At 40.1% G+C, this 25,409-nt stretch overlaps 1 protein-coding gene across 1 annotated transcript in view; it reads left to right on the top strand.

The window, feature by feature from the left end:
- The window catches only part of sano (CABIT domain-containing protein serrano), a 190,752-nt gene that overhangs the window by 38,876 nt on the left and 126,467 nt on the right, over positions 1-25,409 (top strand). The window contains 1 exon segment of the mRNA XM_072303356.1: positions 13,510-13,541. The gene's annotated coding sequence lies outside the window, so the exon portion shown is untranslated.

Genomic DNA, 25,409 nt, shown 5'->3' on the forward strand with positions numbered 1-25,409 from the left:
CGTTTTTGCTGAGGACTGGCTGTCTAAACATAGAAATCTAATCACAGGAAAGTTTTAATGTGATAATTGATCCTGAGCCAGTCTGAAGTGACTCTGAGAGTTCTTTGCCTCACGATGAAAATATCAGCTTCAATTTATTGTAGGATAGTCTAAGAAAATTACGGAGGAATAAGTGTCATAATTAGAACCCCACGCTATTTTTAAACAAGATCGCGTTATTAATACCTGGCTCGCTAAAAATAGTCAGTCTATTTATACAACGCAAATCCAAAAGAATGTCAACAAATAAAATGTACATTTTATAAACATTGTTCAGTGACGCCACAATTTAATAATACCTCTTTTTGCTCGGAAAATTTGAACGAATGAAATTTTTTCGTTGTATAATGATAATATTGGCATTTGAAAAAAATCCTAAGAGTGTAGTTTCATGAGCATGCAGGTACCCCTGGATTTTTTAAAGACATTTTTAATGGAATAAAAGAAATGTCCATAGATAGAAAGTACACCGTCCTTTCCCAATATGCACTATTCTTTTGTGTGAATTGATAGAGGCTCATATTTCAGTCCCTCAGTTTTATTCATAATCTGTTCTGAAGACAACAGCATGCGTGAAGCTTTCAGAGCTTTTCCTGTTGAAGTATAAACAGCATAAGTCTGCCGGGTTGATAGTAAATTCAGAGTGACCCGATCTATTCACGTTATTTTATATCTTAAATGAACGTAAGACAAATTCAGAATTTTGTGAGCGGAAAAATTGTATGTTTTACGGGCTCTTCCGTATAGCTAAGAAATCACAAAGTAAAAACCTCATCAATAACTAACGTCTGACGTTTTCCTCAGTTAAATTTTTTTTTTATTAAAAGATCCATCACGAATTCATATGTAATGGGTTGAAAAAACAAGCGATGATCACGAGATTAAGGACAAAAAAAATAATTTAATTATGATACCTGCTGTTCATTGAAAAATGCAAATTTTATTGATAATTCCCCTCAAAGAGTAATCTGAACCAGCAATCGGACGAATTCTTACTATTAGGAACTATGTGCGTAGGATTTGTGTGCAACATAGTTCCTTTCAGATAAATATGTCCAACTGTAAGACCGTGTGGACCCCGGAAACTCCAATTTGTGTTTCCAGTTAACTTTGCAACACAGTGAGAAATATGACAGATGACAGAACGACATCAACAATAAAGCGAGTAACGAGGTTGGACTCATTACAGAGCGCAGAGTTGTCGCGCAGAACGCTCGAAATATTATTGTCTTCTGCCTCGTTTGCGACGACCGACCACGAATAAAGGAACTTCTGTGTATACGGGGGAAAAAAACGAAAAGAGTATTTTTGTTAAGCTGTATTGATAAATCAGCTTTTGACCACAACTTGAAGACAGTCTTGCCATTTCTCTGAGCCTTATCCCCTTCTCTTTCAAAAAGAAGAGCAATTGCCTAATCTGTAAAATTTGCACATAGTAATAGGAAAATGAAAAAATAATACAAAGAGTCTTACTTTGGACTGATTGAGATATTGGATTCTCATCATCGTACTCCCACGTGATAAAAAGTAGATTTAAGAAGGAGTCATGTCATATCGGGGAAATCCTAAGCCACCGATGAGCGATCGCTTGGGAATCCATCCAACCTGTGATGACGTAGCCTTATTCTTCACCTTTGACTTTTATTATAGCATCAACTTTTTGCGAAGACTTAAACCAAGTTTTTCCACCAGCTAAGAATTTTTATCTAGGAACTTCAAGAGTAGAACACGTGTAATTTTTTTAAATTTTAGGGTCCACCTTGTGGCAAAATTTCGAGATATTCTTCCTCCATGCATTTGCAAAAAGTTAAGGAAAAGTTTCCCCCGGAAAATAAGTTTTTTTTCACAAATTCAGTCATAATGTAAAATTTGTATTCCATTTTCTAATAGAGGTACCTCTATTTCTGGCCAATTTTAGAATCAACGTACATGCCATCGGTTTCCCTATGCAGATATGTGATTTTATGAGAGAGCCAGAAATAGTGGCTCCTTATCGCAGAAATGTAATCCATTTAAAGAGTGGCTGTCTAGAGATTTTCACTCGCCGTCAGTCATAAAGTAATGAAAATCAGTCGAAACTGTGATATTAAATGGATCGCATTTAGCAAATAGGAACCAGCAGCGCAATTTTCAGTGTTGTAAAAATGTTGCTTCTTCGTAGTTATCTAAAAAATCTCAGAATAATAAATAGTTTTTGCTTCTCACCAAAAAATTGTTAATTTTCTAAGAAAATAATTGTGTAAGCAAATTCTAATACTGTATATACTGTAATATATTCAGTATTTTCAAAAGAAGTTGCATGATTTTAAAAACACCGCAATCGCGCTGGTTCTTTTTGCTAAATGCGATCCTAATGATCTGCAGGGTTGAGGGAGCTTAATTTTTTTTTTATGTTGTTTTAGGCTTTATATCCGGGGGATACTGCGGCCTTGGAAGGGATCTGAAATTGGAAAGAAATTTAGGTTTTAATTAAAGCATGGGATGAAATGGTAAGGGTAGGTATCATTCTAGGTCTAGGGATTTATGTTAGTATTTTGTGAGCTTAAATTTTTTGGAAATACTGTTCACTGCCTAAGCTTAAACAGTTTTCCGTTATTTTTTCGGGACTTGGCAACAATGCGCGGTCGGGGAAAGTGAGCCAAAAACAGTGTGACAAACGGCATGAAACATCCGCGACTCCTAGCGCATGCGCAGTGCGCACGCCTCGTCATTGTGAGCCGTCACTCAGGCTCCTGGCTCCCTCGCTTTTTCCATCTTTGATATTCGGAGCTATTGCGTAAGTTCATCGCCGTGACCTTCTTAAGCAAACCGCCCCGTAACGGTCCATTCCGCGATCCGTTAGTCCTCCTTTGTCCCGCTGAAAATCCGCCAAGTGACAGTGAAACTGTTCCCAATTACCCCGGTGAAACGGAATTTATCGTTTGAGTAGGATATGACACTCGGTTTTTTCACTTAAATATGCGACCGTAGATTGAAGTCAGCCCACGGAAGCGATTTCAGTGGGTTGATTATTGCACTTGATAGACAAAGCTATGGACAGAGAAATCAAAGGGAAAATGGAGCTACCCTATTGGTTGAAGTCGGTGGTTGTTATAGACCAAGGGAGAAAATAGTGGACTGACTTTACTGCCGTTATCGTTACCTTCTTTGTCAGTTACCACCACCCTCTTTTACCAAAATGATCACTCCACTTGGTTTTCTTTGTCTATTGCTCTGTCTATCAATCTCAATAAACAGCCCGGAATATAGGGAACTTTTTTGTTTCACACACTTTTTCTGTTTAAACACACGTTTCTTCCTCAGAATCTTAAGTAAAAAACGGTTTACCGTGTTAACACAACGGAGAGTTCAAAAATTAACTCCTGGACATGGTATGAACAGGGTATGAACAAGAACTTTCAACACAGATCATAAGATGTTTCAGATCTTACTAATGGCGTTTCAATTCGAGTTGAAAGGTCAGTTATAAAGACATTTTCAGCGAACGTATGTAAAGAGTTATAACATTCGCTGCTCAAGCGTGAATAGACCATCTCTACTCAGAGACTTCAACGCAGGATAGGAAAATAAGACACCCAAGAATTATTTGTTCATAATGGGGGAATGATCTTGATAAGACATCGACTTGAAAGGAGAACGGATAATCAAATACTTCGACTAGTCCGTTGAGGGCTGATTATTACATCGATGGAGAAAAAAGACAAAGAGAAAACGGAGCGATCCTGTTGGTAGACGCAAAGCAATGGACAAAAGAGACAAGTACTAGACTGTTTCACGGTAACGAGAGACCCTTTACCTAGTCCATTTTTCCACATTTGTCTAAAACAACCATCCGTTTCAACAATAGACTCGCTCAATGTTCCCGCCGTCCTCTTTGTCTATTGCTTTGTCTATCAATTTCAACAACAGACTCGCTCAATGTTTCCGCCGTCCTCTTTGTCTATTGCTTTGTCTATCAATTTCAACGATCAGCCCGCAAGTACTGGAAAAATTCTTGGTATTTTTTAGGGTGCGGATTATAATTCAAAATTATCCGTGCGTGCTGACTGATTGTGAGTATCCGACGCTTTTTTCGCACGAGCAGTCGCGATCGGTCGGATTTAGCGGGCGATCGGGCGACGGCGCGCGCGGCGGCGGCGGATGTCACGGTCGTGGCGCGTCGGTCGGGATCGCATTCACGGCCAAAGTCAACTCCCGACTCCCGAGCGACTCAGACTCCTCACGAAACAAGTTCCAGCTTCCAGCTTCCAGTCGCGATTCGCCCCCCGCTCCCTCCCCCCCGGGCCGCACGACGGAGCTCGGAATGCGAGTAATGCGACACGACGTCGCGCGACAACGCGACGCTGGATTAGCGCATGCGCATCGCCCGATGACGCGTCCCTACCCCCACCCCCCGCCCCTCTAGCGGCCGGGGACCCCCGGGCTTGGCACGCCCTGTCGGAGAGGTAAAGGGACTCGGGTGATTTCGGGATTAGAAGAAGTCGCTGGAGACTTGATATTTTTGGAATTTCCGCCGGTTCATCCGAATTCAGGTGTCTGTCATGCTAATGAGGGGGAGGGGGAGGGGGCAACGGACGGAAAAAAAACAAGCGGTAATTTTATCCGTCCATATCCGTCGTCGGAGCCATGAAATGAAGAGTGGAGGTTCTAAATACCCAACACTGAAAAAACACACTCTAACGAAATGTTCACCTGCACTGAAAAAAATAGTTCTGTTCACAGGGCTCCTGCACTTCTTTTGTAACAGTCACCGAAGCTTCCGTTATGAGGACAGAGTACTCTGTTCCCACGACCGAAGTTCTGTTTTCACAACAGAAAAATTCTGTAAGTGTGACAAAAAAACTGCAGAAGCCCTGTGAACAGAAGTTTCTGTCGTCAGCACCATCTATTTTTTCTGTGTGTGCCGTAGTATCGTTTTAGAGGCGGCAAGCTCAAAAGAGCGTGAATTTCTTACGCAGATTGTAAAGTTAGGAGTGCATTTCAGACTTTTTGATGCGCTCTTCGTGATTTTTTAGCCATTTTCTATAAAAAAACAACAACTCTTATTTTTGCCGTAGCAAAAGCTTGCATATTAAGCCCATTGTGAATATTTTTCCCCCAAAAATTTCAAACAATTTTGTAGGCAATTTAATCTGAAATATCTGAAAATATCAAGGAAAAATATGCTGCCAATGGAAATTTGGCAACTCTCGAATGTTCGCACGGCGTTCTTCCTTATCACGGCAGAATTGTGCCTCAGGAAGCTCAACTTTCAAGCGAAAGTTCCTTCCGAAAAATTTCCCGCTTGGATACCCTCAGAAGCGAGTGGAACAAACCAATCACTCAAGTATGACTGAGAATAAATTGAATTGAGAGAAAGGGAAGGGGAGGCAAAGGTTACAGGCGAAGGAGGCTAGGAGGAGTGCAATTAATTAAGAGATCAATGGACCATAACAACACCGCTCCAGGTTTCCACTCAATTGTTCCCAGAGTAGCCAAATTATGCTTTTACGCTAAAGTTTGAATGCGGAAACAGGAGGTTTTACCTCATAAGTTGGCAACGGTTAAGATAACCCGCAGATTCAAGGCACTCAGTAGAAAGACCTCAAATAATTTCATTTCAAGCACTTTGGAGTAATCTAAGCAAGGTTTAAATTTAAAAAAAAAAAGTTAAAATACGTAGGCTTCGGTCAGATCAAAGGAAAAATCATTAAGATATATTAGTCTAACCGCAACATCTGGACAATCCGTGCAAAAAAGGTAATATTTAGCATATTACTATTTTATAAAATGTGATATTTTCAATGAAATGTAAGGAACACGAAGATTTCATATATATTATCGAGAGTATTCCCTTACTGATATCGAAAATTTACCCCGATGAAGATAAAATTGTTGGGTGGCTTACTTTTCTATACCTGCGTTGAAGTCTCCCTTTTTAATTGCTCTACACGCGCTTGAGGATGCGAACGTTAGAGTTGGTTTAGTTAACCGAATTTGGAACATATCTATTAGCAAAATGCCTATTTCGACATTCATCAGTCACCATTGGGAGACTTTAATTTGATTATTTGCTCAAAAAGTTGCCTATCAACCATCATTGAGCGAAAATAAAAAATAGCATTGACGTCGGGCCTTAACGTTGCTTCTCCCGTTTACACTGCTTAGACTGTTAGTGTTGGGTCTCTAAAATATATGGTTTCTGACCGAGAATATAGTTACACTGCCGCGCTAAGGAAAAACGCCGTATGAACATCCGAATGTTGCCAAATTTTCCTTTATAAAAATTTCATTTTCAAGGAAATATATGGATATTTTTCATTGAAATTTTCAGGTACTGCAGATTAAAGTGCGAAATAAATTCTCTGAAAATTTGGGAGAGAAATATCTATTAGTTTCCTCGGAAATATGTATTTTAGCAGAAATTTGGCAACGTCAGAAGACTCATACGGCGTTTTTCCTTAGCACGGCAGTACAGGGATCAAGGAATCAAGAGCTGGGCTCAAATGAGCTTTTTCCCTTTGTGTTGAGATTTCCAGTTTTCTGGATTTTGACGCACGTTGGCTAAAATCTCAACCTACTGATGCAAGAGAATGCCGTATGAGCCTTCAGACGTTGCCAAGTTTCCTTCGATAAAAACTCATTTTACTGGGAAAATTATGAATATTTTTCTCCAAAACTTTCAGACAATTTTGTACGCAATTAAATCTAACATATCTGAAAATTTCAAGGAAAAATATGCATGAATGCCGTCAAAAATACATGTTTTATCAACGGAAATTTAGCAACTCCCGAATGTTCATACAGCGTTTTTCCTTAGCACGGCAGTACTGTCCATACGACTCGTGCGTCCACCCACAATCAGTTAGTGAATCAGGAGTAAGGTTACATGATCTAATACTGCCGTGCTAGGAAGAACGTCGTATGAACATTCGAGAGTTTCCAATTCTCCCATAAAATCATAATTTTTGAGAAATGTTACGAATATTTTGCCTTGAATTTTCCGGAACTTTAGATGAAATTGCGAACAAAATCATCCAAAAAGTTGGAAAGAAAATATTCGTAAGTTCACCGGAAACCCGTGTTTTATCCAAGGAAATTTGGCAACGCCTGAAGTTATACGGCGTTTTTCCTTAGCACGGCAATGTAATAGCACTTTCTAATTAGTGCATCAGTATGCACCAACACACCACGGTCCATAATCCCAAACTTCCATTCTCAGAGGACCAAAAATGGGCCTGTAATCGGTTTCCCCGCAATGGCATCTTTCGAGCCGAGCTTTCGGAGATGGTTTGGGTGAAGGTGCAGCGGACTGAGTGCCCTGAGTGGCGGGATGGGACGAGGGTCGAGGGGTCAAACGGTGCCCGATCCGCAGCTGGCGCGTCGCGTCGCGTCCCGACGCCCGACGGCCCACCGCGGAGGGTGTGGCCCCGTCCGGATAGGACTGCGCCTGCGCATTGCGCTGCACCGCGGCACTCGCCGGCCCCAAAGAGCACAATGGAACCACCCAAGACCAAAACCTCACACTCACATACGATTATGTCAGCCGCGGCAGAAAGAAATTAATCATATCTGAGCCCTAGACTCGCTCCAGCCGAGGTTCTCAAACTCCAGACCGACGAGCCACGATGGGTCGCCAGGACCAGAGGCGGATCCAGCCATCTGGCAACTCTGCCTTTCCTCCATTTAAGCCTGTGTTGAATAATCGATTCTTGTTGCAGCACTTGGCTCCTCCGAGATCGATACATTTTCATAGGTTTAAATGGAGAGAAAACAATGTTGCCAATGATAATGACATCTTTAGACTAATGAACTCTGGCTTTCCTTCATTTAAGCCTGTGTTGAATAATCGATTCTTATTGGAGCACTTGGCTCCTCCGAGATCGATACATTTTCATAGGTTTAAATGGAGAGAAAACAATGTTGCCAACTTGATGAATCCGCCAATGATAATGACTCTTCAGACTAATGAACTCTGGCTTTCCTTCATTTAAGCCTGTGTTGAATAATCGATTCTTATTGGAGCACTTGGCTCCTCCGAAATCGATACATTTTCATAGGTTTAAATGGAGAGAAAACAATGATGCAAACTTGATGAATCCGCCAATGATGATGACTCCTCAGACTAATGAAACCATGAATTTCATTATTTTTTTAAAAAAAAAATTATGATTTTTACGGTTTCTTGTGCCAAGTACCAATAGTATTTCATGGAAAAAGCTGCAACTATCTGGAAAATCATCATATGTATTGAAATATCCTATTTCTACAAAATTGGTTTTCCGTCTTGATTCTGCATCTGAAAATGTGTGCGCTCAATCTCGCTATTCGTAGTAAAATTTTATGACTACATTGCCAGTTTTTTTTTTATAACTTTTACGTATAAAGTACATACAACTAATTAAGTGAGAGGCTAGAATCCTTGACTACTAGAGAGTAAACAGAACAAGGTACAATTATCCACTAATTGTACACAAATGTGGAGGACGTGCAATTAATTGAAGCCGATATATTAAAATAAGTCCTTTAATTCGCATCACTCTAACTGGAAGTAGGTTAAAAAGTTCTAAAAGCAAAGAGACTAAACCGTAAAGTTACACAATGGGTGACAGAATTGAAGTATACTTTGGTTCTATCTTTCATGCCACTCCGCAGAGTGCTGTACAGAGATACCACCAGAATAAGAACCCCTGTGTCTCACGATTGGGGAACACGTGCACGTGGCGATATACTCTCTCAAAAGGTTTTTTTTTAACCCTTCTTTTAATCCCTCTGAACACCTAGACTGAAACAAAACCGATGGGGGTCCGTCATATTACTCATTCTATTCTCTAAGTAATCTCTTTACCCGTACGCGTGAACCAAGAGACAAAGGAAATGAGAGCCTCCCCTACGCGTTTCATAATCGGACGAACAGTTTAAGGGCTTCTCATCCGTAAAGTACTGAGGCTCAATAATTGAAATTGAAATTGATGTATCGAACCGTCAGAAGTTGCTTTAAAAGAAAGTAATCTTCCTCCGTCTAGCACCTTCGTGAAGTATTTTCTTGTGTCCTTCTCCTTCGAAACCTCACGGTAATTCCTTTGAAGAGTCGTCCTTAGCTTGACCACTCCTACCATATCCCAGCGGAAAAATATTGTCAGCGTGAAGGACACTGTTCAATTGATGTGTATTCCAAAATGAAATAATGAGAGGCTGCTGGAAAGAAAACAAAAATAATTTAAGGCATAAAACGTTACATATTATAATATACATGGTGTTCTAGACCATCCATACCAGTTTTTTTTTTCTTGGTTATTTTAGGTCGGTTAATGTTTAAGGCCGGGAATTAAAATAGGGATTGGATTTAAGGGAATGCTTTTAAGGATGAGATAGAAATAGTAGCTCCTCTTTTGCGAAAATGTAGCTTTCACAGACAGTGTCTATGTAAGACACATCCTCATTAATCCAAAGTTTATAGTTGGTGGCGAGTGCGAGGCAAACCGCAAGGACTTATCATTTCAACCACTTTCATTTTTTCTCGCGGTTTGCCTTGTAGTCCTGAATTTCTAACCACTTCCATGATGACACTTTGCACGATTTTCAACACGAGGTTGTATCTAAAGTATTCTGTTAGGATCTGACAACCTGTTGTAAGAATCGGATGGAGTCCTGCTGCGTGGTTAATAGAGCAAAGTTCTGTCCAAGAGTTTCTTCCGCGTTGCGTAGCGTTGACCGAACATGGTATTCTCGATCAGATCTCTGTTTTGTCCCCCTGCTACTTGGCGCGGAGTTTAAATTCCCCGTGACAGGGAAGCGTCTCTGCTTTCGAATACTATCCACCAGACTTGGATGTATCCGTTAAAGGCATAGGCGTGCCTAGGTCATTTTGCTGGAGGGACTGTATGCCCCCTAGCAAAATACACTAATGGATGTAACGCTCAATGTCGAATTTTTCGACTCCTCCGCCCTCTTATCGTCGTCTCTCGGACGTAGGAACAGTTAACTGCTCATTTCCAAGGTTGCCAAATTGACGTACAGAGCCAATACTCATGTTTCGTGTAAGAAGTGTTACTCTGTGCATTTTCTGATCCAAAATCGTCTGATTTTAGCATAGTCCTCTGAGGAAAAATCTGTACATGTTTGGTGCAATGCGTGAAGTATGCCTAATGATTGCGCTCTAATTACGTTTAACTCATGCTGCGACGCTGCACTGTGATTTGACTAACATTGAGCAATGACAGTTACGTTCTTTGCGTCGTAGCAGACTTCCTGTCTACTTATATTCTGTGACGTAGTACCAATCTGAACTACCATTATTTTCCAAATGCAATCTTTGTTTCTGGTGCGTAGAGGAGTCTGCATCTTCGTTTCATTCGTTTTTTCTGATAAATCAATCATGTCAGATCTCAAACGAATGGCCTTCTTTAAGAACGTATTATTTACATTTTTTGGAATTTAAAAATGGTCAATAAAGCGGTTAAAACGGGATTTCTTGTTTTCCTCGCACTCTAAATTTGGCGCTTGCGTGATTTGGAAAATAATCGGTTCAATTCTTTCACTTGTAAAAACAAAATGGCGTACGGTTTTCCTCGATCCCCTCCCCATAAGGCGTGACGTATGGCTTCTTAATGACTTTTACTTACAAAAAATTCACAAAACATCCTTTAAAGCACCCTAAATTCTATGCAACAGTGCTTACTATGCAAACTAAGGGGGGGGGGGGGGATCGCCTGTGTCACAAAACAAGTTAGGCGGTTTCTCTTGGTTTCACCGCCGACGCTCTTGCGTCGTTTTTCCGCCGCACGGGATTATGATTTATCGATAATATAACGACCCGGCAGCAGATGAAAACTCGCCTGCGCTCTTATCGGCGAGCGGCCATAAACCGAATTGTTTATGGCGTTAGTTGCGGTCCGATTTATGACCCGGGAAGCATCCCGAACGCCACTCGCAATTTCGAAATTGTGGGGAAAAGTTCCCTCAGGGCCAACAGTAAATTAATCGATAAATTCCCCGGAAAGTCGTAACGATGTGGCTATGTTGCTCTCGTCTATCGCTTCCCCGGGAGTAGACTGCGGTTTCTCGTGATGGCGGGATTTCGAAGTCGCGGACGAAGAGAATTTTCTGACCTTCTCACCACACGCAGTTTTCCAGAGGGATAAGCGTAACTGCCAGTAGCATAACGTGTGCGATATATCGATTTATCTGCCATTTAAATCTATGGTAAAGGATCGATAGACAAGATGTTCGCAAGAAACATCTTAATAATCGATTCTTCGCCATTGCTTCAAATGGGAAAATATCGATAATCGATCATTCACGCTTCGCCACTGCGATAAAAAATGCATTTCTGAGGAAATGTAGATATAACTGCGAATAAAATTCTATTAAAAATTAAAAGAACAATTGAATTTCATATTGCAAAAAGGAACCAGGATAATCCCAATGTTGCTAGGATCGTACGACTTACATACATGGTGATAAAATCACTGAAACCTTACAAAAAATTAAATTTACAAAAGTAAGTTTTGTATTGAATTTATAGTTTTTGGGAGTAAAGATAAAGCTTGTTTAGGTGATCAGTTCATGTTTGCAAGTTAAAAAAAGTTGCACAATCTTAGCGACAATACTTGTGGTTCCTTTTTGCGAAATGCAATCCAATTGGATTGCATTGTCACCGGGAGGAACCAATACCAAGAACATTCCAATATCCCTAAGATTGTGCAATTTTTTTTATTTTGCAAATGTAAACGGATCTTTTAAGCTTGTTCTATCTCCACTCCTACTAAATTATGAATTTAAGACGAAAATTACCTTTGCATATTTAATTTTTTTCTTTCATGATTTCAATAATTTTTTGCTAAGAATATAAGTCGCATAATCCTAACAAAATTGGAATTCTCTCGGTTCCATTTTGCAAAATGCAATCCAATTTCCCCAAGTTTTCCACAAAATATAGCGCGTTTTATCGAAGAAAATTCGGCAACGGCTGAAGGTTCATACGGCGTTCTTCCTTACTGCCATGCTAAGGAAAAACGCCGTAAGAACCTTCGAGACTTGCCAAATTTCCTTCGATAAAATGTTTATTTTTGAGGAATGTTATGAATATTTTTCCTTTAAATTTTCAGGAACTCAAGGTAAAATTGCAAACAAAATTACACGAAAAATTGGAAGAAAAATCTTGACAACTTTTCTCGAGAATTCATGATTTACCAAAAGAAATGCGGCAACGCCTGAAGTTTCATACGGCGTTCTTCCTTAGCAACGGCAGCGTAAAACCGTGGCCTTGAAGCGGCGGCGACAAAATGGTCAACTTGCCAGAGCGAGTGGGCTTTTCGCGCTGAAAGGCGAGCTGCCCGTATTGTTCGGTTCACAATGCGGGCAGCACAGGGCACCGCGGGAAGGGGGCAAAGGGGGGCAGGGGGCTAAGGGGGGCAAGGGGGGCTAAGGGGGGGTGCTCATTACCGGGAGGCGCGGGCGTGGAGGTGGATCTGGTTCGTGTAATTGCGGTAATTGGTTCGAATGTCGATCCCCGATTCTGATTCCGATCTTCGCTCGATTGACATAATTCTCCGTTCGAGAACCCCGCGCCACCCGCCCTCTCTTCGGAGCGGGCCTCGGCCAGTGCCAATGTCAAGAGTCGCGCTCGGCCGCGGCGCCGCGCGCGCCCTGGAATCGGGCTCAAAACGCAGACTAGACCCTGTTCCTGATAACAGGGTTGCCGCAGTCAGGGAACGCCGGGAAATGTCAGGGAATTTTAAAAGTCAGGGCAAACCTGGAAATGTCAGGGAAAATTTTTGAGTCCGTAGCTCGCCTTAAAAATATATATTTTATCAAAGGAAATTTGACAACTCTCGAAGGTTAATACGGCAGTATTGCAGGATTGCCATAGTCAGGGAACATTGGAAAATGTCAGGGAATTTTAAAAGTCAGGGCAAACCTGGAAATGTCAGGGAAAATGTTCGAGTCCGTAGCTCGCCTCAAAAATACATATTTTATCAAAGGAAATTTGACAACTCTCGGAGGTTGATACGGCGTTTTTCCTCAGCACGGCGCAGTATGACCGGGTTGCCACAGTCAGGGAATACCAGAAAAACCGGGAAATGTCAGGAAGTTTTGAAAGTCAGGGAAAACGACGAAAACGTCATTATTTTAATTTATTTGTTTGTTACAATAGTATTCAATTCAATTTATTGGTTTAATAAGTCCCAAAATGTGTCTCAATTATTGGGAGACAACAATGTTGTCTTTCAAGCGATGTTTGAAAACAGGCGCTAAACCTTTCGACTTGCTTTTCCAAACGCGGCTAAATGATGAGCTTTGATTTATTTTTGCTCAATTCGATCCAGATAATGGAAATAGTGTCTCAGATGATACCAGCGTAATGCCTATTATATTAGTAAGATTCTTGAGAATTTACATTTTGTGCAATGTATGCAGGTTTTATTCTAATATCTGATTAGAACCAAAATGATTTGAAACTAATTTTGGTGTGTTTCTTTGTTACAGAATAAACTCGTCGGATTTTATACTCTCTCACGGTATGTTATCTAAAAATTAGTTTGTTTTTAAAAGTACGCATGCAAATTTAAAATTAACTTTGCCCTTTCTAAAGTACTCGGTAAATTGCTATCAGGTGGAATTGCAACTATGCGGCGTAACGTATTTCGGGTGTATGAATGATTTATTACAAATCTTGACCACTCAGATAATTATTCTAAAAACATCGGAATATCAGTCTCTAACTCCAACACTAAGCATGTTCAAGCCAGATATTATCATAGAGAATGTTAGATTAAGGCCAAAAAATTTGTTTTTCAATGTGCCACCAATATTTATTTTCATCAAAATCGGTCTGAAAGTTGAGAGTCGTATTTTTACATTTATTTTAAGGGTTTGTGGGTAAATTTTTTGTTACCTACACGAGATGATTTCACTCAGTATACTCGGCATATGAGAGTGAGAGTGATCTATTCAAAACGCATCTCGAAGTTATGTCTCACTATTGCGTGACATTTTTAATTTCAAATGTCACCAAAGGCATAACGAACCTTCCAGAGCAAAGGCATAGCCAAGATCACAAGCATTTTAACAATTCACAAAATGCCTGCTCTGGAATTTCAATGTATCCGAGGTCACTGGTGGTCAAGATCCTAGACGTTAACCTTTACCTTCACTTTAGTTTGACCTGCCTTCAATGTCTCACGTGAGAACCGAACTTTTGTTTCGGCAAACTAAGTATAAATGTATCCTAGATTGAGCCTTTGATTGTACAAATGTAAACCACCATCGTGGCTCACATAAAATTTGAGATGGGTCATTTTTATTTTAACGCTAATGATCCGTTACTAAGTGATTTCTCCGATAAGCTCCAAAATCTCTCCGATTGATCCGTCTCGCATCTAGTGGCGAGGCGTGAATGATCGATTATTATCGATATTTCTCCATTTGAAGCTATGGTAAAGAATCGATTATTTAGGTGTTCGCTGCGAACATCCTATCTATCGATCCTTTGCCATAGGTTTAAATGGCAGATATTCGATGCATCGCAAAGCACGCCACGGCACTGCTCACATCCGCGTGGGGGCTTTTATGCCCAACCGTGATTTCTCACTCGTTTTATTCAAATTCTGCTCGTAAATTGAGCCTTGAGCTTGGATTGCGTGGGAGAAGTCGCAAATTCGGTGAGAAATCGATGGCCCGACACATCAGATTGGAGCTTATAAAAGTACACATTTCCATAGAGAAATCGATGGGAAGTATATAGTTTCTCAGATAATCCTAAAATATCGGTTATTTTCGACTCGACTCTGTCCATATGTTTTCAAGTCGTGCACGGGTCAAAGTCGCCATCCTTTCAGCCGAATCAGCGCCGCAGAAAAAAAGGACGCGCATAATTTTTATTCTACTGGAAAGTTGTCATGACTCGTGTATCACGTGAATCTGGGATAACACCAAGTGTGTGTATAAAATGGTCATCTTGGAGTGACGTTAGGTTCTTCATTGTGAGTGTGGCGAAAATAGGCGTTAATTCAATTTTATGGTGGTAATTTTGGTCACATTTGAATCAATCAGGCATTCAACCAGGAAAGGAGTCGTAGTTCTGATCATTTTGAGTAGATTATGAATTGATCTTGTTGCGTGGAAAAGTTTTACCGCACACAACCGTGCGAAATTATCTCCCTCGGTTTTCTCCCCACCCTTTTTCTGAACATTAAAATTTTAAATTTATCAGTGACAAAGGCAGTTAAAGATCTCTGTCTGAAGATTCTCTGCAGAAACGACAACTGCTTAAAAAAGTAAAGGATGCGGCCGTAATAATGCCAGCATTTGTTTCCCAGTGTCGTCAAATTGCAGAAACAAAGAATGAAATGTATCTTATTAAACAAAGTAAATATATGCAGAGCTGAACTTGAGACATCTCATGTTGAAAAAATTCACATAGGTTTTCCTAAGCAGCTCGTGAACAAAAATACTTTGGTTCCTTGTACAAGTTGAAAATTAGCTCAGAAATGTCATCTAAAAATTGTATTGTTTTAAATAAGGGATTCGCCTCATCCAAATAACGAGTCGCTACCGACACCCAAGAAGTCTTCTCCGTAGCTACTTGACCAATGAAAAGAATGGCCAAAATTAACAAACGACTAATTTACAAATATTCACATGGATTTGTCTGCAGTTTGTAATTCGTTTCTTTTCTTTTTAAACTTCTAATTGTGACATGAATTGAAGTGTGGTTACATTAGAGACCCTTGTTTAAACAACTTGGTTACAACGATGCGATTGAATCATATTTTTTCAAAAAGGTATACAACTCTTTCCCCCTGGTCGATTTTTGAATCCTCATCGAATGATCTTGATCGAGTTACAGAGTTGTGAAGATAGGGAGTTATATCGATCAACTCATTCGGTAACGATTCAAGAATCGACCCGCTGGTCATTTCAGAAACAGCGTATGTGTCATCAACTATCCTCTGCAGATGAATGCATCTATGGATGAACCACTGCGACAGGGATTGTAACTTCAAATTGAAAAATGTAGTGCAATTGCATTCCAATGTTAAAAAATCCTCTCATTAGGTCAGTTTTAGTGTTAAACTTACATTCCCTCGCTCGAAAATTCACCGTAATTCTATAACCTAACAGCAGCTTTATCTGGAGCTTTCTTCCACAATTTGGCACCTGGTCGGGGTTTAATCCTCCAGCTGACAAGCACGGCTACTTAAAGCAGCTCCTGTGTGTTATAATCCTCCGTCGGATTGGCGCACAGTGGAAGTGGCCACCAGAAGATGGGATTTTTAAGTAAAATTGCAAATTTCGATGTTTGTATGGGCAAATTTTAAATTTTAATCTGCAAGAAATCGTGAGTGGCAACCAATGAACAATTTTTAAACCTCTACGTCTCTTAAAAATGGAAATATGAGCTTTTAAAGTTTTACACTCTGTCCGACCTCAAATCTCATTAATCCGATCCAGTGTGCGGCGGGCTCTGGTTGACATGAGGAGTTAAAATATATTCCTCTAGTTTTCGTAGGAGCCTTGCTTACAAGAGATTCCAACGGTCATAAAAGGCAACAAAGTATAATGAATAAGACAGGAGCTTAGATCGCGTGACGACAGAAGGAATGGCATCCATGAGAGGCACGTGGAATACCTACCTTGCCTGGAAGTTGAACCATCTCGCGGGTCATTAAATTGGTTTTTCTTCGTGCCTACGAGATGAGCCGTCAAAGCATTAGGAGATGCAAGGTGCACGCGGTAGAAAACTCTAGATTCCTTTTGTTTACTTTGTAAATCCTCACAAAGAACATTTGACCGGTCGGTTCAACTTGTGACTGAAACACACTTGGAATTTAATGATTTGGCACCGCATAGGCGAAGCCAGCAACTTGGCAACACCGATTTCCTCCTTTTAAAACTATGTTAAATAATCGATTCTTGTTGGAGCACCTGGCCCCTCTGGGAATCGATACATTTCCATAGGTTTAAATGGAGAAATAACAACGTTGCCACTTTGCTGGATCCGCCAATCGGCACAAGTACTCACCGTTCAGAGAAACGTACTTGTTCTTAGGTTGATTTCGGTCAGTGAAGCGAGTAAGCTCGATCCGACCTAAATTCTGTGCATAATATTGTACGTTTTTTGTCAGCACAGAAAGCAAGGGTAAACCCGAGAAACTGTAGAATCAACCAGAAGCGTGAATTACTTCAGATTTTCCTAACTCAGAGTACCCGAACTTGTGCGCGATTTTTTCTCTCAGTGCAGTGCGAATGATTCGGTTCAACTCTTGAGCGTTCATACGGCATTCTTCCTTAGCATGGAAGTCTAATAGAAGAAGGGCTACATTTCTACACCGCGTTGAAGTCTCCAAATTGCCAAGCTTGACCCACACACGGAGAAAAAAAAATCGTGCGTGAGACCCGAAGTTTAGGTCATACGGATCTCTGAAGTTTTCAGATCGAGCATCTGAACACTTTAGGTCTAGCTGTCGAGGTTCGGATTACACATCTGAAGTACTTCGGTTTTCACATCCGAAAAACTCCAGTTATCACATCCGAAAAACTTCGGTGCTCACATCTAAAGTACTTCAGATGTAAGAACTGAAGTTTCAGATGCTCAATCCGAAAACTTCAGAGATTCATATGACCTAAACTTCGGGTCCCACGCACGAGGTTTTTTTCTCCGTGCATTCTTAAAACTTGTTCTATGTACTTTTCGAAGCTTTCAATGTGCGGTTCTCTTGGAGAGTATCTCTTCCGAAGTATCATCAATCTGTAAAATGGTATAACTGTACCTATTTGCTTTATTATGAGGGGCCACATTCAGCTCTATTCAGTGTATGGAGGACAGCGGCCTGGAACGACAACCTCGTGAGTAACTGCGCGCACAGTGAACTCAATAAAGTAACAACGATTTATTGTTCCGTACGATTATTCGTTTGATACCGTCAGCAGCCGCAACGATTCAGCCGCGCAGCGCTATCTACCCGCCTGCCTCTCAACTACTCCTTGCGATTCCTCCCTGAAGCAATGTTGCCAAATGTCGTATCATGATTTTGTGGATGGTTATGTGAACCTCGAAGAAACTAACAGGGGAGGATTGCCAGTTCAGCAGTTGCTCTCATATCCAACAAGCCTACAAAGTTTAACTATCCACTTTGCATTTTTAGTTGAAAAGGCGAGAGACGTTGATAATATGGATGAATTGAGAGAAAAAAGTGCTACAACAGAAGGAGATCAGCAGTGACCTCATTTTGTCTTAAGTTCATGGTGACTTTTATCGAGAGTATTCCGTAGAATTTTCATATCCGTGAAAATTTCCATCGAGTGAAATCGGTTTAAAGAGAGGAAGATCAATTTTCTATTGTTCATACCCTTAATTTCTTTGAACTTTGAGGCCGTAGTTTACTCGCTACTACTTCTCCTAAAATTGACTTAAACTCTCCGCCTGATGTTGATGTCCAGTTTTAGGTCGCAGTTAAATTTAGGTTTTAGTTTGGGTACGGAAGCTTTCATGTTACAAAACACGATTAATTCAAATTTACGGGCAAATATTTTAATTTAATTCTTTTTAGCTTCTGATCAGAATATTTCTTCTGAGTCGAACCTTTTGCCTCATCCTTCCGTCACTAAATTGGACACATTCATATTAAAAGGAACTATATGCTGCACGGAAACCCTATTCACATAGTTTCCTTTTAACATAAATAGTCAAGTTTTGCGTAATAATGACCATTGGGTGATGCGCCTAGTAAGTAGAACAAGCAAAACCCAATGAATGTAAGTCCTCTACCAAAAATTATAGAAGCTACTTCCTAGGTTTAAATGGTAGATCAATCGATAAATCGCCAAGTACGCCACGCCACTGCAAAATCATTATTTTTGGACTTTATATTATGCTGTAGAAAGCTTCGCGGTTATTTTGTTCAACTGATTTTATAATGTAAGGGCTATTTAATGCCTCGCATTGAACCTTAATCCTTTGAGCTGGATAGGCAAATATTCGGGAGCAGCCTTAGTTTCGTATCGTAAATAGCTTGCCGGGAATCTGACGTCCCGTTATTCGGAGCTTAGGTTTTTTACTACCATTTTCTTTTCCCCTAAAACATGCTTTTTCGGCCGATCCTCACTTGTAGCTTTTTCCGTCGATGTAGGAGTGGTTTATGGCCCCAGTTCTTCGAACTCGGCGAGCAGTTTCAGCGATTACGGTGTTTAGGTCCGCCGATGCCAAATTGTTATACGAAATTACCAATTCAATGTGACGGATGTCAGATATGAATTCATTTTCGAACAAAGAGTCCATCAAAAGATGATGGAGAATTCATCGCACTATCACATAATAATGCGATAAAAATATGATGGAAATACGGCCACAATCTATGGAAATCCTATTTGAATCTATCAAAAAAATGATCAAATGTCGAAGAATAATTGGATATTTTTACTCTCTCCCGAATCAAAGCATTTCCCTGAAAGGTGGATACTACCTTGGAATTAAGGCAATACAAATGAATATTGTCAATGAAAATATAATATTCCTTCGTTCCCATTGTCTGAGATTCCCTCTTAATCTGGCAACCCTGTCGGGACAGTAATTTCCGGATAAACTTTGGCGCCGAGATAGCAGTCAGTGGGTGCAAAATCAGTGGAGGGAGAAACAACGACATCAAACCTCCTCACCTACAGTTTTTTTTGGTTCTTTTTTATGCAGTTGTCCTGGTGGTCTTCTGATCATCAATTAAGATTCTCTCCTAAAACAATTTAACCGTATCCTTTTTTTTTTTTTTTTTTTTTTTTTTTGGAGAAATTGAGGGTGCCACATGTGACTCTTGTATGCCTAAACTGAAAATAAGAATGAATCATACAAGTCTCTTCTTTAATTGTTTCGATATTAAAAGTTCCTTGCATTTCTCTAATTTTTCTGGAAAAATTGAAAAATTTCATTCTACTAAGTAACGTTCACTCAAATTTGCCCAATGATGACTGATGAACGTCGGGATGAGAGCTTTGCCAGGTGAGTTTTTGCGAAGTAGGTTAGGATTGTTGAACCAATTGCTCAACTTCCTAGTCATAAGTTATCATGAGGAGACTCTAAGCGTTGACTTTCCAGAGTAACTCTTAAACTATATGAGGAAGGAAAGAGTGCGGATTTTCTAGAATATATTGTGTACGATGGAGATAGAGTTTAGCCAAAAATTGAATCTCGAAGCTCTGACGGGAAACTCTGCCTGAGGAAAAATTGCTGATACTACATAATTATCAGGATCGATCCGAAAGCAAGTTACGAAAATTAATACCGCTTACTTTTCTTACGTTGCGTTAAAGTCTCTCTCAATTTCTCTTGAACATCCAAATCATGACGGCGGGTCTATCCCGCCGTCGGCGGGAATCTCCTTCTGAAGAAAAAACGCTGATACTACATAGTTTTCAGGATGAGTTCGCGAGAAAGTTACACAAATTAATAGTGCTTACTTCTCTGACGTTGCGTTGAAGTCTCTCTCAATTGCTCTTGAACTTCCAAATCATGACGGCGGGAAACTGTATCTGAAGAAGAAACGCTGATACTACATAGTTTTCAGGATCAATTCGCGAGAAAGTTACGAAAATTAATAGCGTTTACTTTTCTCACGCTGCGTTAAAGTCTCTCGCAAATTCTCTCAAACTTCACCTGGAGGCTCATTACAGTTGGAATCGTTCTTTTGAGTGCTTATCTGGTCACTCCAATTTTTCATCACACATTTGAAGGAATCATATAAAGGCACGATTTGGCAAATTTGAGCATTTACCTTCGAAATTTTTTTCCATCTTAAGAGATAGATCCTCTGTAGTTCGGATTCTGAGGTCAAGTCGTCCGTTTCGTTTCCCGAGCCAAAAACTTTGACGTAGCGTGTGAACCAAAGTTCTTTCCTCGGCGCAAATCAATAGTCCCTTCCGCCGCTGGTGAGATTTTTCAGCGTAACGGATCTCTCCCGCGCGAATACTGCCATGCTCAGGAAAAACGCCGTATGAACCTCCAGGCGTTGCTAAATCTCCTTTGATAAAACATTAATTCCCTGGTAAACCTATGAGTATTCTCCCTCTGATTTTTCCGATAATTTTATTCGCAATTTTACTCACAGTCAGGGCTGCCACAGTCAGAGAATGCCGGGAAATGTCAGGGAAAACCTGAAAATGTCGAGGGAAATGATGGAAGTGTCAAGGAAAATTGTTAATTTACCTTTATTCGCTTTTTAGAATGCACTGGAAAAAAAACACATTGGATCTAGAGTCCAAACTCTTGAAAACATTGACAAGAAAAAATACTCTTGATTCAATCAGATTTTTGCTTAAATCAAAAGGAAATCCGCTCGAATTAAGAGGCTTGGTTCTTGATTTAAGCAAAAATCCGATTGAATCAAGAGTATTTTTTCTTGTCGATGTTTTCAAGAGTCTGGACTCTAGAGTCAGGAGCCATCGAAAAATTGCGCTAAAACACGATGATTATACTGTAAAATGTTTTACTCGGCGTGAAGTTACCACTTGGCAAACAGTGGTTGACGGTAATAGTCAATTTTCATACGTTAATGCGCCTTCAATTACATTGGATACTGTGCAATACTTTCGTGGTGGAATAGTTGCATTGGCACCTACAAACCTAACAGGGATACTTCACTCATTGCGCAATGCATGCAGTATCCCTGTTAGGTTTGTAGGCGCCAATGCAACTATTCCACCACGAAAGTATTGCACGGTATCAAATGTAATTGAAGGCGCACTAACGTATGAAACTTGACTGTTACCGTCATCGTGTCAGTGGGTATTTTTTAACGAGGAACTTGAATCTCAACTCAAATTTTTAAAATTCAAAAAGCCAAAATGGCAGAAATTGCCAAAAATGTTATCTTGAGACTTTCGAAGTCTAAGACGGTTGACTGCCTGACCGGTCAGGCAGTAGAGAGTCTGGACTCTAGATCCAATATGTTTTTTTTCCAGTGTGGGTTTGACGTTTTGAACAACAAATCTTGCCTGAAAAATATTTCAAATTATATGTTTTTAACCATCTGGCATATCTTCAATTGTCAGATAATTTCACTTTAATGTGTAAGGGAAATCCGGGAAATGTCAGGGAAGTTCATCTTCCAAATGGACCATAGCAAGGTACGAATTTCAGCATTTTGATACATGTTTCTCCACCAAATTTTACGTGAAACACGATGCGCACAACGAAAATTACCGAAATTAACTCCTTCCAAAGATATTTAATGATTCTTGGTGCGTGAATTGAAACTACCCGCTCATGAAAACTCAATGCTCTACGTGATTCACATCGCGCGCTAAACGTTATCATGGACGTCTCTGCGACAAAAAAACCTGGCAACCTCAATCTTGACGCTTTGGCTCAGCTATAGAAAATTGCTTATACTTTAACAACACATGGTGGGAAATGAACATTGCTCGATTGAGAAGCTTGCTGAAACCGTAGTAGTGCGCGATTTGACTCACGTAGAGCTTTGAGTTTCTTGTGAGCGGGCAGTTCAAATTCCTCGTAACCAATGTTAAATTAAAATGTTAATATCTCCGATAGGAGTTGGTTTCAGTAATTTTCGTTACGCGAATCGTGTTCTATGTGAAATTCTGGTGGAAAACATGATCAGAATGCTTAAATTCTACTTGTCCGTGGTCCATTCGTGGCAATCCTGTACAGTTTCTAAATTTTTAGGAAAAATATCCATGACTTTTCTCAAGAATAAACATTTTATCGGAGGAAATTCGGCAACTCTGGAATGTTGATACGGCGTTGTGGTCTTAGGACGGGAGAATAGCCGGCGATGGATCCACGCACTTGCGGTGGCGGGGGAGGTGGGCGACTGTGATTGGGGACCGGTGATCGATGATTATCGGTTGACATCGATGGGACTGATGAGTGCCCGACTCGCGCTCGTGGATTCCTCGTCCGACGTCGGGCTCACGTGCAACTCCTGGATCCTCCACCCGAGGCCTCACGATCTCACGAATTTGAACCTACGCAAAAGGAAAGGTCACGGTTCTCCCGCCCGGTTGCCGTTCTCCCGAGGAACTTACACACTGAAAACAACGCGAAGCTATTGGAAATCTTACAGCCGGCTGTAGGTCTATGTAGCTTGGAACACAGATTCTACTGTCAAATTTTTACTAGGGCTCCCGGATTTCATGTATTTTGAAAAATTTTGTTATTTTATTTTAAAATGTTCAGATATTTAGACTGATCGCGAACAAATAGTCTTGAGAAAATAGAAGAAATATTCACAATGTCCCCAATTAATTCGTATTTTTCAGACGCAAAAGGAAAGGTCACGGTTCTCCCGCCCGGTTGCCGTTCTCCCGAGGAACTTACACACTGAAAACAAATTCTCGGCGTTTTTACCGAGGTCCGTTGGTACCTTTACTATCTCACTTTTTTACCAATTATTGGTAATTTTACCAAGACAGACTAGTAAGCTTACCTGAAAACCGGTATTTTTACTGTTTTTTCAGGTAAGAATACCACTTTTATTGGTAATCAATTCCCGGTAACTTTGCCATTTTATCTCGGTAATTCTACCACAGTCGATAAAAAATATTGGCGTTTTTACCAAGGTCCAGTAAAATTACCGAGTAAGTTCAATAGTTTTACCGAGATTTATCGGTAAAATTACCAATTCTATGAATGGTAATTTTACCAAGAAAACTGGGATCAAATAGAACACTGGATTCTTGGTAATTTTACCCTTTTCTTCGTAAATACACCGAGATTTTTTTTTCAATGCATCCTGACCCAACTGACGAAAGGGCGTAACTGCTCATTGAAATGAGCCCAAAAACAAGTTTTTTTTAAAATTTTTTTAAAAAAATTAATCTTTTCTATTTTTTGTTTCTTTTAAATTTTTTTCAATTTTTTTTCAATTTATTTTCGGATGAAATTGACTCAGTTTTGAGTCGAAACGTCTCAGGTTTTTAGTGTTGTACACTCAAAAAACAAGTATGGGAAGAGTGACTTACCGGCCGAGTTATGGATCATTGAGCCATGGAATATAATTTGTGGAGCCATGCTTATGGGACCCAAAAAGTATGGCTCAAAAAGCCATACTGTAGACGGGTCACTTTGGTTAGAAATTATGGATCTCCAAGCCATTTTTTTATGGGTCTCAGAGTCATACATTTTTTTAGTGTATTGTAGGCCTGTTTCACGTTTTACCCCTTGTTTTCTTCCTGTTATCATTGTCTCGGCCTCATTCCAAAACAATTTGTAACTAAAAACGTGAAATTGTTTGGGTCACAGGATTCATTGCAAAGTCTAGTCTAGTTACGCCCTTATTTCAAGAAGGCTACGACCTCATCCAAAGGGACACCGATGCATCTACAGAGATGTAAAATTTTATAAATTATACTTTCGTAAAATCGATTCCAAAAAAATTTCATGACATTTAACCCTGCGGAATTTCATGGAATATATCTCTGCGAGATCGCATGACATCCATTTCTATGAAATTTCCTGAAAACCTATTTTCGCGGCATTTCATGAAATGTATTCCTACAAAATTTCATAAAATGTATTTATATGAATTTAAAAAAATTCATCCTTCTGGAAAACCAAGGAATTACCTCTCGATGCGGCACCAACTTATGAAGGAAGAGTATTTTTCTGTCAATTTCGATGGATTTTTGATGCGAAAACTCTTGAGACACTTCGATCGAGATACGCATCGCACCAGTTGTATACTGATGAGCATATCACGGGCCTCGCGCGGTTTTTTATTCCGTCACTTGGAACTTGAAAAATAAAAAGGAAAAATATGGGCCAATGGTGAAGTTAGACAGTTTTGTAAGAAAAAATGGTTGATACATATCGTGTGACACAAAATTGGACTGGGCCCTTTAATATCGGCATATCTTGTTCTGTATCGAAGCATCAAATGAATTCCGCTCTTGTGACTAAATTCTTGATGTGATTTTAATTCCAACCTATCGCCCGGGCAGTGGACAGTAATTAAAATCTTCCAAGGTTTATTGACAAATTATGTCCCCAGATCTAACGCAGATAAGCGCATAATGAAAAGAGGAACTCCAAAAAAGGAGGAGCGTAGCCCCTGGCAAGGCCATTTCAAAAGATAGATGTTTAGAGAAATCGCTGGCCAGTCCTCGTCATTGTGTGACAACAGCAAGTTAGCCATGATCATTGTTTATTAGTACCTATGATCAAACTTCCCAGTAGTTCCAAATTTATGGCACGAAAATATCGGAATTCCGACTTCGCTAATTACGCCAATTTACATAAAATAATACGAAAATGTGTGTGATTTAAAGTACAAACATTGTGCATTATTCTTGCATTTTGGACATTCAGGATGTGCTTCAAGTGATTAGCACCCGCAGTGAAAGTTTTAGTGACCATATTTACCAGAGCTTTCAAG

This window comes from Bemisia tabaci, chromosome 8 (genome assembly GCF_918797505.1).
Source record: "Bemisia tabaci chromosome 8, PGI_BMITA_v3".
NCBI classification, from domain to species: Eukaryota; Metazoa; Arthropoda; class Insecta; order Hemiptera; family Aleyrodidae; genus Bemisia; species Bemisia tabaci.